The following is a 15,235-nucleotide window of genomic DNA, read 5'->3' as shown; positions in this document are numbered from 1 at the left end:
AAAATTATTTCTACAGTATATCATTTAGAAAGCCATCCAATCTTGATTAAAAAATTGTCAGTGATGGAGAATCCACCATGACCCTGGGCAAGTTGCTCCAGTGGTTTATTACTCTCATCATTAAAGATTTACATCTCATTTCTGGCATCAATTTGTCTAGCTTCATCTTCCAGCCATTGGATCACATTACACCTTTCTCTGCTAGATTGAAGAGCCCTGTAACCACATGTCCTCACCTCTACCATGCCCCATCAGGCCTGGACACATTGCAGGGGGCTTCCCTTCTCACACCCCCTGTCGTGGCCACTTTCTCAGCCACAGTGACCACTCCCAGTTGGTTTCTTCCCCAGACTCACTCCCTGGGTGTTCTGTGGTTTTGCCCTCTGGCCCCCACACACAGTGGTTTGATCCCTTTCTCAGGATACCAAAGGTCTAACTCAAAGTCCAAATAAAATACCCAAACTAATAAGCCTTCTGCCCCTCATGGGCTTCCCTAAAGTCCCCTCTTTCTTGGCCCCTGCAGTTTCTCCCAGCTTGTGTGTTCTTCAACAGGATTCTCCTTCCACGGGGATTCCAACAGCTTCCCCGGGGGGGGTCGTCTCCCTGCTGCAGAGCCCCTTTGTTTTCAGTTTACACCGATTTTTACCACAAAATTCCCTGGGTTTTACAAAAAGTATTATTCAGTTTTTTTCTGATTTTTCCTCTACTTTTGTATCAGTCAAATATATAAGAATAACTTGTTTTATTAGGAAAATACAGTACATGGCATGAGATATATGTTTTACGATAACACATTAGTCTGTGTGGATATGCAAAGCTGCCTGTTGAAGTCAGGTTCTGTGTTAATCTAGAAGATACATCCAATAAAACAGGCAGCACGCAAGCTCTGAACTGTGCGTGCATCTGAACGTACTGATGAATCTCACGCCCACCACAGGCACGTTTCAAGCTGTTAGCAGATAACCGTTTAAAGATTTGACACAGTAAAATGGGAAGAAAATGAAAATCTGTGTCAGAATTTGTTTCAGAACACAAGGAAGTCAAAATTTAAAAAACAACAACAGGAGAAAAGGATGAAGTTGAGTGCATGTGCTGCAAATGGGGTGATCCAATTATTACAGGTAAATATTTATAGGCTAATAGTTCTAAGCCTACAACAGTAAACTGTTTTTTAAAATGAAAAGTTGTATTTGGGGATTAGAGATGTATTATGTTCTTAAACTCAGCGGTGGCGTTGTATTTTGAGTTCTGTTCTAGTTCTGCGGCAACCCACATTGATTAACAGAATTCAAAGCATAAATCTACTGAATACTCTCCCCCGTCTTTCCATCCACCAAAATAAACCCTGATATTTACCCAGAAAAATTAATAAAATAGCTTTTTGCACTGATTTTCACCAGTTTTTGTTGTCATGGCAATAAACACTGATAAATTCCCTGGAAAAATGAAATAAAATAAAATAAAAATTGAAAACAAAGGGCCCTACTTATAATGAATAGCTCTTCTACCCTTCCCCAGCCTCTTCTAGTCCCTTAGTCAGGAGTCTGGTCTACTCTGCTCTCTGTGGGTAGCTCAGTGGTTTGAGCATTGGCCTTGCTAAACCCATGATTGTGAGTTCAATCCTCAAGGGGGCCACTTAGGAATCTGGGGCAAAAATCAGTATTTGGTCCCACTAGCAAAGGCAGGGGGCTGGACTCAATGACCTTTCAAGGTCCCTTCCAGTTCTAGGAGATTGGTACATCTCCAATTACTACTTACTAAAAATGCTTTGATCCATTTTCTTTGAATTTTGCAGAAACTTTCCCCTCTGTATTCAGAGTAAATGCAATAATCCTCTGGACAATTCAATGCTCTGATGCAAAGTTATAGTGGGATGAAGGTCGAGCTTTTTACGGGAAGCTGGTGGCCTATTTAAATAGGAAGAAGTCTCCTTCTCAATTGCATTATGGTTCCACTCCTTGTCCCACTGAATCAATGAGACTTGGAGGCACAGAAGGAATCCAGGGTCAAGCCACAAATGGGATGGGGAGGAGGAGTGGAAGTGGAAGCTACAGACACAGATGCTGCAGCACCGAGCTTGGATGTCTGTGGATTTCTGGTAACGGTTATGCATATCTATTCAAAACTATCTCTCAGTCCTACTGCAAGAAACACCCTCCAAAATACCCTTTCTTATTTCTGAATTTCTCTTTGCTTAATTCAAGTCATGGCAGATACTGCCTGCTTGGCACATTAGCGAATGAAAAATACACGAGTCACTCACCCTGGCACCTTTGCTTAAAGCTGCAGTATCTTTGCCACAGCCCCATCTGAGTTGTACACCAGCCCTGGCTGTGCTACTGCAGGTCTGACCCCAGTGCAAGTGTGCTACCCACTCTACTCATCTGTTGAGAATGAGTTTGCTAATCCAGTGGCAGGGGATTGTTTGTAGCGATGGATTTCAAGGCAGCAGACTTTAGCAAACTCAGGCCTGGTCTACACTAGGACTTTAATTCGAATTTAGCAGCGTTAATTCGAACTAACCGCTCAACCGTCCACACCAGGAAGCCATTTAATTCGAACTAGAGGGCTCTTTAGTTCGAATTCGGTACTCCACCCCGACAGGTGGAGTAGCGCTAAATTCGACATGGCTAGCTCGAATTAGGCTAGGTGTGGATGCAAATCGAACTTAGTAGCTCCGGGAGCTATCCCACACTGCACCACTCTGTTGACGCTCTGGACAGCAGTCGGAGCTTGGATTCTCTGGCCAGCCACACAGGAAATGACCCGGGAAAATTTGAATTCATTTTCCTGTCTGGGCACTTTGAATCTGACGTCCTGGCTGGACATCGGGGTGAGCTCCGCAGCACCTGCAACGATGCAGAGCTCTCCAGCAGAGGAGTCAGCCCAATCCAAGAATAGAAAGAGGTCCCCAGCATGGACAGACCGGGAAGTCCTGGATCTGATCGGTGTGTGGGGCGAGGAGTCTGTGCTGTTGGAGCTGCGCTCCAGCAAGCGGAATGCAAAGACCTTCGAGAAGGTCTCCAAAGCAATGATAGAGAAAGGATACAGCCGGGATGCAATGCAGTGCCGCGTGAAAATCAAGGACCTGAGACAAGGCTACCAAAAAGTCAGAGCGGCAAACGGACGCTCCGGAGCCCGGCCCCAGACATGCCGCTTCTACGAGGCACTGCATTCCATTCTAGGTGGGTCTGCCACCACTGCCCCACCAGTGACCGTGGACTCAGTGGATGGCATAGTGAACCTGGACAGTTCCTCCTCGATGTTCGCCGATGGGGAAGATGAGGAAGGGTCTGTGGAGGACGGCGCAGGCGAACAGCGAACACAAAACCGCTTTCCCTGACAGCCAGGATCTCTTCATCACCCTCACAGAGATCCCCTACCAACCCTCCCCGGCCGTTAACCCGGACTCTGAATCAGGGGAAGGATCAGGCGGTAAGTGCTATAAACATGTAAACATTTATTTTTTATAAAACAGGTATAAAAAAATAGAAATGCTATATATAAAATTTTCAATGAAAAACTATACGAAAAGTAGGTCCACACATATAGGGATTGAACAATAATCCTCCAGGGACAATTCAAGAAAGGTCTCATTTAGGTCCTCGAAAAGCCTCTGCAGGAGGTTCCTGGGGAGAGGTGCCTTGTTGGGTGCTCCGTGGAAGCACACTCTTCCACGCCAGGACATCCTTATGTAGATGGGAATCATCACCTCCACAAGCATGGCCGCATATGGTCCTGGTCTCTGCAGGGCTTCCCTTAGCATCCGCTCTTTGTGACTCCGAGGGACCCGCATCAGGGTGATCTCGTTCATGAAATGCTGCAACTAATTAGGGCAATTAGTGTATTGTTACTGTTGTGAATGGTTGCCTTTTCTTTGCATAACAATGACCCTCGCTTAACAGCCACGTGTTGTAGGCCACATAGGAAAAGCATACATTGATCTTTCCCGTGCACTGGCGGGAGTGGCTGGAAAAGGGTCAGAGTATATGATTTCCAGATTGCCTTTAGCGGGAGGGCACAGCTATCCATTAACTGATAAGCAGAATGTACTGTAAGGCTTACCAGAACTGTCTGCTAGACGGATTCAGCTGTCTCTCCCCACTTGTCCGCTCTCCTGTGCAATGCCGCAGCCAATGAGAGCGTATTCCGAAATCTCGAACTTGTCCTGAGATCTCGTGAGACTTGTTGCCCTGCATGGTCTTGTTCAGAGAAACTGACTAGACTGTGTTCACTGTTCGCAAACATGTATCTGTTCAAGGAAATCAGTTACTTTTCCCATCACACAGCTTCGGCTCTTTCCCGGACTGCCCCGGCATCCCCCTCGCAGAGGCGCAGATTAGGCGGCGAAAGAAAAAGACTAGGGACGAGATGTTTGCGGAACTGATGGCCTGCTCCAGAGCCGAGGCGGCAGAGCAGAGACAGTGGAGGGAGACCCTATGTCAACAGCATCGCACACACATCGAACGGGAGGATAGCTGGCGGCAGGAAGACCAGCAGGCGACTCAAACGCTGCTTGGCCTAATGAGGGAGCAAACGGACACGCTCCGGCGCCTTGTTGATGTTATGCAGGACCGCAGGCAGGAGGACAGAGCCCCCCTGCAGTGTATCTGCAACCGCCCTCCCCCGCCAAGAAGTCCTGCCCCCCCCTCACCCAAAAGTACAAGACGGAGGGGCGGTAGGGGCCGTGAGAACTGTCACTGCACCACTGCATAGCGCTAATGTACCACACACCTCTCACGCTATACATTTGTAGAAGTGCTTCCCTTACAGGCTCACCCAGTCCCAAATCCAAGTTTCATCCCCCCACTGTGTATTAGATTATTAAAAGCTGTTTGCTGTTATTCACTGTTTCGGTCACGTCTTTCGTGTCAGAGGATTTTTTTGTGTATGGGGGGGGGAGGGGATTTATAATTGCACGGTATAGCCTACATTACCAGGGTACAGACTTGGGGGCATGATCAACTGCAGGGCACACACACACTGCAGTCAGTAGGCACCAGGGTCACTCTGTGTGGTGTATGCTGCCCCGGGTCATTCTGTGATGTGTATGCTTGTCCAGGGTCCTAGCGCCTGCCACCCCCTTAATGTTAAGGCATGCTGCCCTTACCATGCACTTCCACCGTAGCACCGAGCCTCTCCGCTGCCCTGAGCCCCAACAAGAGCCCTCATCCACAGACAGATACTCACCCTTCCCCCACACCCCTCACCCCTTCCTACGCCCAAACCCGCAGCCCACTGCCGTCATCCAAACCCCTATCCAAAGAAGGCACCACTCGCCCCTTCCTGCAAACCCACCCCTTCCTGCAATCCCTCCCCTTCATGCACAACCACTTCCAACCGTCCCCCACCCCAGAGACCTATGTAGGAGCAGGAGGATGTCATTCCTCTATGGAACAAGCGGTCTGTACATCAGTGCACACCGTGCCCAGCACAGTATGCGTCCATGTTTCAACACCTGAACAGAAATGCAAAGTAAAACAAAGATTTATTAATAATGAGTGTAACAATTAATTTGCTTTAAAACGTGCTTTGGAAGTGGGGGAAACTTGGAGAACGGGGTATGTAACCGCAGATCGAAATTGACACATACAGACACAGGCCCAGGGTCAGTTTCTCTTGAAAGCAAGTGGAGAGTCATAGGTTACCCTGCTCTCTGAGGAAACTTGCTTTCAAAGCCTCCCAGATACACAGCGCTTCCCGCTGGGATATTCTCTCGGCACGGGTGTCTGGCTGAGCGTAAACTGCAGCCAGGCGATTTGCCTCAACCTCCCATCCGGACAAAAAGGTCTAGCCCTTGCTCTCACAGAGATTGTGTAGCACACAGCAAGCAGCAATAACTACGGGGATATTCTTTTCGCTGATGTCCGAGCGAGTCAGTAAGCTCCGCCATCTCCCCTTGAGACGTCCGAAAGCACACTCCACCACCATTCTGCACTTGCTCAGCCGGTAGTTGAAGAGTTCCTTCTCTCTGTCCAAGGCACCTGTATAGGGCTTCATGAGCCAGGGCATTAGCGGGTAGGCTGGGTCCCCGAGGATCACTGTAGGCATCTGCACATCCCCAACCGTTATTTTGTGGTCCGGGAAGAAAGTACCTGCCTGGAGGCGTTTAAACAGACCAGAGTTCCTGAACACATGCGCGTCATGAACCTTGCCCGCCCACCCAACGAAGATGTTGGTAAAACGTCCCCTATGGTCTACCAGTGCTTGCAGCACCATTGAAAAGTAGCCCTTTCGGTTAATGTACTCGCTGGCCTGGTGGGCTGGTGCCAGGATAGGGATGTGAGTCCCATCTATAGCCCCACCGCAGTTTGGGAATCCCATCGCGGCGAAGCCATCTATGATGTCCTGGACGTTTCCGAGAGTCACTACCTTTGAGAGAAGTTGCTCAACGATTGCGTGGGCTACTTGAATCACAGCAACCCCCACGGTAGATTTGCCCACGCCAAAGTGGTTCGCTACTGACCGGTAGCTGTCTGGCATTGCAAGTTTCCAGAGGGCTATGGCCACTCGCTTCTGCACACTCAGGGCTGCTCGCATCCGGGTGTCCTGGCGCTTCAGGGCAGGGGACAGCAAGTCACAGAGTTCAAGGAAAGTGCCCTTACGCATCCTGAAGTTTCTCAGCCACTGTGATTCATCCCAGACCTGCAGCACTATGCGGTCCCACCAGTCTGTGCTTGTTTCCCGGGCCCAGAATCGCCGTTCCACATCATGAACTTGACCCATTGCCACCATGATCTCCACGGCGCGGCGTACCCTGCTTTGTGAGAGGTCTGCGCCACTCTGTGAATTCCTGTCCTCACCGCGCTGCTGGAGCCTCCTCACCCAATTTCTCAGCAGCTGACTGTGGAAGAGGTGGACGATAAGGTGCGAGGAGTTGACAACGGCCATAAGTGCAGCGATGATCGCAGCGGGCTCCATGCTCGCAGTGCTGTGGCGTCCGCGCTGTAACCGACCAGAGAAGGGCGCGAACAGATTTCCCGCCGGAGCTTTCAGGGAGGGAGGGCGTGATTGACGGTTCAATGACAACAGTTACCCAAAAGCACCCTCGACACATTTTTCCCCCAGGAGGCATTGGGAGCTCTACCCAGCATTCCAATGGGCAGCGGGGACTGCGGGAACTGTGGGATAGCTTCCCACAGTGCACCGCTTCCAAAGTCGACGCCAGCCCCGTTACTGTGGACTCAAAAATTCGAATTAGTGTATTTACTGTGGATACACAAATTCGACTTCATAAGGTCGAATCCACAAATTCGACTTAAGTAGATTCGAAATAGTCTTGTAGTGTAGACAAGGCCTCAGGGAGTTGGTAGTAAGATCCCATGGGAAGCAAGTCTAAGGGAAAAACAATAGAAGACAGTTGGCAGTTTTTCAAAGAGACATTATTAAGGGCACAAGAGCAAACTATCTCACAGCGTAGAAAAGATAGGCAGTATGGCAAGAGACCATCCCGGCTTAACCAGGAGATCTTCAATGATCTAAAACTCAAATAAGAGTCCTACAAAAAATGGAAACTAGGTAAAATTACAAAGGATGAATATAAACAAATAACACAAGTCTGCAGGGACAAAATTAAAAAGGCCAAGGCACAAAACGAGATCAAACTAGCTAGAGACATAAAGAGTAATAAGAAAACATTCTACCAATACATTAGAAGCAAGGGGAAGACCAAGGACAGGGTAGGCCCGTTATTCAATGAGTTACAGGATGTTCAGAAAGGATCTTGAGCACAGTTACCAACTTTCACGCAGTTAATAAGCACCCCGACTTTCACAATAAGCCAAAAATCAAGCTAGTCCCGTTTCAAAACAAGCCAGTCCCTAAGAACCCCAACACTCTATGTGACTAGATCCCCCCGGCGTGCAGTCTGGGGCTGTGGTGGGCCCACTGTGCACCCCTGACTCTCTCCCCGCCTTGCCCCTGCTTGCCGGGAGCCGATCAAAGAAAAGAAGCAACAACCTACAAGCCAACCAAGCAACACGCTACTAGCCAAAAACTAGCCAACAAGCAACTCACGAGCCAATTAAGCCAAAAACAAGCCCAATTTCTGTGGGTTTTTTTTATGGGTTTGGCAAGTCTGATTCTGATTTGTGTGTAATATTTCTTGTCACCCTTTAGGTTAGAAGAGGCTTGATTCTACCCCTTCAAGCTTTCCACAGAGTTAAATGTTCTTGAAATCTCATACACCACCCATTTTTGAAGAAAATAGGCTGTAATTAAAGAGTTATTAATGTTTTTTCTTTGGAATGCCCAGTTCCATTCCATTGATTTCAGTGAGAACGTCAGGATCCTGCATTCCATTGGAGGGGTTTTTTACAACCGATTTCCCTTACAGCCAGATTAGGTAACGTGTGTGGGAGAACACATTGGCTAGTGGCAGCTTAGGAGTAGCATACAGCTCCCTGGTAGCATGCTTTGATCAGCTTTCTTTAGCTCAAAGAGCAGAGACCTATGTACTGGGTACTCTGTATGTTGAAGGGGAGGTAAAGTACCACACTCCCATTATAGGGTGGATTTTCACATCCCTTGTAATGCAGGGAAATGGCATATGCCTAAGGGCATTGTAAACCTGGGCTCTGAGTCAGGCTTAAACCCAAACCCCACTACTGTCCAGACACGAAGCCTCTCACGGGATGTGGGCCTGCAGATTCACCCAGCAGTATGGGTCTGAGTCCGTGGTATGCAGGTCCAAACCCACTCACTTTGCAGTGTAGATGTAGCAGAAGCCCAGGTCACTGGACCCATGTTCAGAGAGTCCACCAATGGTATCCCACGATCTCCTAGGCCTGCATGTGCCAGCCCTTTTAGCCCCCAATTTTCCATGCAGCTCTCAGGAACTGGAAGCAACTTGGCATTTAACCCTTTCTTGCCACATGACCTGCTCAGCTGCGAACACAGTTAACCCTCCGGTGTGTTTGCTACGCGTCTCACTAATAGGGCGAAGCAGAGGAGCCCTATTTAAGTAGAGCCGAGCCCTCAGTAGAGGAAGGAAGACTCTGGAGGGAGAAATACCTATTGAATTCTGGGAAAGGGGCAGGTGTGAGCCCACCCTTATCAGAAGAGCCCCTCCCCCAGTGTAAGGGTAGAAGCCACTAAACCCAGGGTTCAACTGATCATGTAGGACAACAAATGATTAAACAGGGATGGGAGTGAGGGTCATAGGTTCAAAATTAGGGATCCAGAGTGAGGGACAGAGCAGAGAGCCCTGGATTATATATATAATTGGAGATATACCTGACTCCTAGAACTGGTCATTGAGTCTAGCCCCCTGCCTTCACTAGCAGGACCAAATACTGATTTTGCTCTAGATCCCTAAGTGATCCCCTTCAAGGATTGAACTCACAGCCTTGGGGTTAGCAGACTAATGCTCAAACCACTGAGCTACCCCTCCCCTGTTTTGCTCCTCCCCAGTGTCTAGGAAGCCAGCAGATGCCGCCCAGAGGAGCTCTGCCCAGATGCGTGAGACCAGGGAGGAGCGGAAATAGGCCCCACAGTTGCGGAGTGCCTCCTCATCTACCATCCTCCTCCTGGTGTTGTAGATGGGTACTTTGGGCAGGCCCAGGAGGAGGCTGACGAGGAGGTCTCATGGCTTGGTGGGGCCATGGACTTCGGTATATGCAAAGGTGTGGGGAAAAGTGCAGCCAGAACCTCAAAAGGAGGTTCTGGAAGAGCCAGAAAAGGGGCCGCAACCTGGTGCATTCCCAATAGGCATGTGCCAGGGTCTCCCTCATGCCACAAAAGGGACAGGTGTCGGGGATGGGGTGAACCGTGCCAGGCACACGCCCGTGCTCATGGCTCCATGAAGGACCCACCAACGGATATCCCTGGCGGGCCATGAGACCAAGGTGGGATACAGGCTGGCCCACCAGGGTTCCTCACCCTCCACAGGTGGTAAAAGGTCCTGCCACTTAATTTTGGGGTGGGACACAAGGATGAGGAAATGAAATGTGTAGAGCACGAGCGTGTATAGTTGTTATCTAGGCGCGGTTCAGAAGTGAACCACTTGCGGGTCATGTAGCCGGCTTGGGTTAGAGGGGAGGGGGCCGGGGCAGGGGGCTCGCGGGGCAGAGGCCCGATGGAAAGGGCCAGAGGTGAGGGGTGGACAAGGAGGAAAACCCGAAAGGTCTCGAGGGAGGAAAAAGGGGAGGTTTCCTCTGGGAAGAGCCTGAGGAAGGTCGGCTGAGGCGCCCACAGAGAGCAGAGCAGATTCCTGACTAAGGGACTAGAAGAGGCTGGGGAAGGGTAGAAGAGCTATTCGTTATAAGTAGGGCCCTTCGTTTTCAATTTTTATTTTATTTTATTTCATTTTTCCAGGGAATTTATCAGTGTTTATTGCCACAACAACAAAAACTGGTGAAAATCAGTTGCTGGCTCTGTGTCCCTCCCATTTCTGTGCAGCAGATCGGGAGGCTCCCAGTCCCCAGCAGCTTGGCCAGTGGAGGGGGACAGGGGCAGCGCTGTGGCTGCAGAGGGCAGTGGAGCAGGGCGGGGGGTGAGCAGTGAGGCAGCATCTTCCTTCCTACTGCAAACTTCACCCAAATGTGGTACAAAACTTGGGGGAGGGGCAGGTGCCCCCCGGCCCTCCCTAAATCGAGCAATTTGTCAGAGCAGCTGTTTCCTTTGGGGCCTGCCCCAGAGCCTACAGAAGGCAATGGAAAGACCCGGGGAGCAGGACCTTAAAGAGTGAGCACGTTTCTATGAAGCAGAGTTTTGTGAAATTTAGTCAGGTGGCTTTGCTGACAAACCAAATGCTCCTCCCCAGCCACGCACGCAATGGCTGGAGTGTGTGTGTGCGTGCGCAGCAGTAACGGGTGGGCAGAGGCTGTTGTGACGCACGCCTACGCCGGCCTCTGGAGTGTAACACTGTCACCTGTGCGGTTCTCGGTGCCATTCTGTGTTCACACCACATAGGACAGATTTACTCTCCTGGGGCCTGGTTCCCCACGCCTGGCTCTTAGAGTGGTCACAGCTGTGCAGAGTGCAAGCACAGCCATTCAGAGCAGGCTCGGGGCGGGGAGGAGAAGGGGGACACTCACGTAGCTGGGTGTAAATGTCGAGACAAGGTGCCAGGCTGGGGGCCACAGGCCCCAATCTCTCCTCACTGGACCCGGGTGGGAGGAGTGACCGCCGTGTAGCGGGGAGCATTCGGCCACAGTGCACACTCCAGGGGAGAGAAGGCGTTTAGCTAACACTTCCCAGTGCCTGTGCTGGCACCAGAAGGGACCGTTCCTGAGACCATCTTCACAGCTGGGTGGCTCCTAAATTCCCTTGCTGGTGGCTGGCTGTTGCAGAAGGGTCTCTGCTGGGGAGTTCTGCTAGGAGTGTTGAGGATTTCCAGAGCCAGTCCCACTGCAGGAGAACGGGCAGTGCTGTGTTGGGTACTGCACATGGTCCCCGCTTCGCCAGGCCTTCCTCTGACTCACAGGAAGACCCATTACCTGTGACATCCGAGGGCTCAGACTCCTTTCATTCCTATGGCACTTACAGCCCCTCAGCCTCGTGTCATGTTGGTGAGACACTGTCGCTCCAGCATCTGAGTAGGCTCCGAAACCCAGGCTGGGGGAACCACCAGAGTTAGGCGTATATTTCGGTGAGCATGTGCTGGGCCTGATCGTTAAAAATGCCCACAAGCGATACTTGCTGGTTATCTAGTGTGCAGAGTGTTGCCAATTCAGTCACATCCTGCCTCGGCACTCTTCCTGCACACTGACCTCCGGGGGGTGGGGGGTGGTCGGCGCTCATGCTGAAATGCTGGGTAGCCAGGACGAGGGCACTGCACTGCGACGAGGCTTGGCAGCAGACTCGCTGCGCGACCTCGCCCAAATGACTGACTCTACCCTGTGCCTCCATTCCCCATGTGTAAAATGGGGCGAAGCCTTAACCAGGAATGACGTGAGGGGCTCAGAGACTGTGGTGCTGGGGGCCGGCGAAGAGGAGTCTAGTGGGGCGGGAGCCTCCCCAGTCGGGACTGAAATAGCCTTGGATTAACTTTTCCCCAGCCATAATTGTAGTTTATAAAGGGCTGTTCTTTTCATCTTCAGTTCCTAGTGCTCAGCCCTTCCCCTGGTCTCTGTACTGGCACTGGCTGGGGTCTCGGGGCCGAATGTCCCTGTTGCACATGGTGGGGGCAGACAATCAGGGCCAGAAAGGCTGTGGAGGCTGGGGATTGAATGCAGGGCCTCAAACGCGCAAAGCACATGCACTACTACAAAACGACACCCCCTCTCTGTAGGCAGCTCTGCCCGGTGGCAGGAGAACGCTGCATCAGACAGAACTTCCTGACGGCCCCTGGGTCTCTGCTCCTGCGCTTGCGGCAGCCCCAGTGGAGGAGAGCAGGCTGGAGATGCGGCTGAAGCTCTGCGCTCTGGAGGCAGCTCACAGCAGGGTCCCATAGCCCATACAGGGTCAGTGGCACGTGTGAGTAGGAGCAGTGGATCTGTATTGTGCTCTAGCGTCAGGAGGGGCTTGTGGGTAAGGAGTGGAGCGGAGCATCACCAGCAGGGAGGGGCTGGTTGGGGGTGTGGAGGGCTGTGGCTTGGCACTGCGGCATATCACCAGCAGTGTGGGGCTGGGTTATGGAACATTACCAGGAGCAGGAGGATGCTGGCAGCCAGGTATATTTCACCTTGATTGGGAGCCTTAATCTTTAGCTATTAAAAGGACACTCCAGGGGACCAATCCTAAAACTAACCAAGAGCTTACAGCAGAAGGTTTTATTATTATTCCCGTAGTGCTTGGAGGCCCAGCCATGACTGGGTCCATGGGGATGGGCCCTGTACCAACATACCTTAGAATCATAGAATATCAGGGTTGGAAGAGACCTCAGGAGGTCATCTAGTCCAACCCCCTGCTCAAAGCAGGACCAGAAATACCTTCTGGATTTCCCCCATAGACTGCTTTTCCAAGCTGAATATTGCTGCCATTAGCAAATCAGTATCAGAGCTGGCCCTGTATAGTACAGATTAGACATCTTAGTTGGTGTCCTCCCAGCTACACAGGATATAGGGCATATTCTAGATTTTTTTGGACAATTATCTAGCAATGGCAATACTGGGTGACATAAAAAATAGAAAAGATCAGGAAGGTGGCATTAGCAGGCCTAAAAACAGACTTATGTTCCCAGTCCATTGTCATCACTGCATTTTTGTGTGTGGGCAAAGTTCGATTTTAAAAGGCAATCCCACTAGATGGCACTCATATCCCAGGTTTGTAACCCACCTCTCACCACACCAAAACTTCTTGTAATGACTCATTTCACTGTTCCCTAGTAGCCCAGAACATCTGTAGACCCACTGCTTATGGTGGGACTCAGGCAGCTCCTTGCTCCTGGTGAGCTCAGGGAAGGTATCTGAAACCAGACTCGGAGGGTGGTCACCAGAGCTGGTGGAAATTATTCACCTGAAATAGTTTTTCTGCCAAAAAAAAAAAAAGGAGTTTAGTTGAAACTAAACATTTCCGCATGGAAATGTCACTTTGATTACGCTTGTTGTGGGGACATTTCAAAATGGTGATATTGTTTCATTTCCAATGGAAAAATGAAGGGAGAATTTCTAAAAACAAACACTGTTTGCGGTGTTGGATTTTTGCTTTTACTGCTCCTGCTGCTCCGTTCCTCCCTGCTTTCATTGGAATGCCGCTGAGCCCAACAGAAAGGGGTCTAGGTTCAGTCTTTCCTTTTCTTCACTCTTTCCTTTTCCTTCCTTTCTCTTTTGTCCACTCTGTCGCTTTTCACAACATCCCCAACTTTGGAAAAGTGACCACGTGGAAAAAGGAAAACTAATGGGTGGGGAACATGGGGAGCCCAGCCCTCCTGGATGTTGTTCATTTTATTTAGGGTGACCAGATGTCCCATTTTTAATGGGACAGTCCTGTTTTGGGGGACTTTTTCTTATATAGGTGCCTATTCCCTTCCCCCCGTCCTGTTTTTTCACAGTTGCTATCTGATCACCCTAATTCCATTCCCCCAAAAACTCTGTGGAAATACATTCCAAATGTCCAGTGGTTTTATGACATTTGTAACTTTCTTTTCCCCAATCAGCTGCAATCAACAAGCAGTGTGATTGTTCTGCTGCAGAGCTGGGCAGGTTTGCAGGGCTCATGGCTGGTGTCTTTCATTCTTTCTCAGAGCCAAGCCTGACTTTCATCCCCTTTGCCTGCATGAGGCTAACCTCGATCTCTGTCCCCCATGTATTCTCTTCCTCATGTGAAAGACTTTCAATCTTCTGCCTCTTTCAGTGCTTGCCACACCATGCTATACTGCTGTTACAGGCTGTGTCAGAATGTACATGCCATGGGCTGGCCCTTTAATGGGAGCAGGAGCCAGCCTACCTGTGACAGGCTCCTGCGAGGAAGCATGAGCTAACTCAAACCCACATGGAAGTAATTACATTTGTAGGTGGCTGGTTGGCAGCTAATTAGTTAATGAGCCTGATAAAGGGTTCTCTGGGCTCAGCTGAAGGAGATTCTAGAGGCAGGAAATTCCTGAGGAGAAATGCTCCCTAGACCAAGGACTGTAGGAGGTGTGCTCCTGGCAGGAGGATCTCCCCCAGAGGACAGTAGCAGCTGCAGGTGAGTGTTACAGGGAATAAAGGCAGAGGTTGCACCTAACCCAGGGGGTGGTGGCTGGATGAGGACTCTGCTCTCAAGTAGAGTGAGCAGCTTGAGTGACGGCAAGAGGCGGGGGAAGAGAGCAGGAATGGACTTGCTGGTTTTTAGTTTATTTGGGCTCAAATAAGGTAGACCCTGGGGGGGACTTTTATCTCATGTCTGGCTGGAGTGTGTAGAGTTACCTAGGAGGGCCTGCAGGGCCACCATAAGGGAGGGTGGTGAGGGTGCTGCCCTAGGACAGTAGCATTTTTCCATTTTACATGAAAAGCTGACAGAGGCAAGAGCCGCTGCGGCTGGCTGGCTGCTCGGGAGGCAGCCATGCTTGTTTCATTGCTCTTCACCAGAGAGAAAACCAGGAAGGATTTAATGCTCTTACTCTTGGGCAAATGCACAGCGTGTGCAGGCAGAGCAGCTTGGAGAGAGTCCGCCAAACGCGGTTCTTACCACTGACCCGTGCTGCCGAGGTCTCTAATGGCCTTGGCTTGGCCATAGCTAGGCCAGCAGAGAACGTGGCCCAGGCTAATTAATTTGTGCTGCTCTGTAGACCCTCAACAGGACAAGCGTGACCCATTTTAAGGTTGAGTCTCTACAGGGGAGGAGAGACCGGAGCCCTCCACGTAGTAACTCT

This window comes from Mauremys mutica, chromosome 6 (assembly GCF_020497125.1).
Source record: "Mauremys mutica isolate MM-2020 ecotype Southern chromosome 6, ASM2049712v1, whole genome shotgun sequence".
Taxonomy (NCBI): Eukaryota; Metazoa; Chordata; order Testudines; family Geoemydidae; genus Mauremys; species Mauremys mutica.
Note: the sequence above shows the minus strand (reverse complement) of the source record.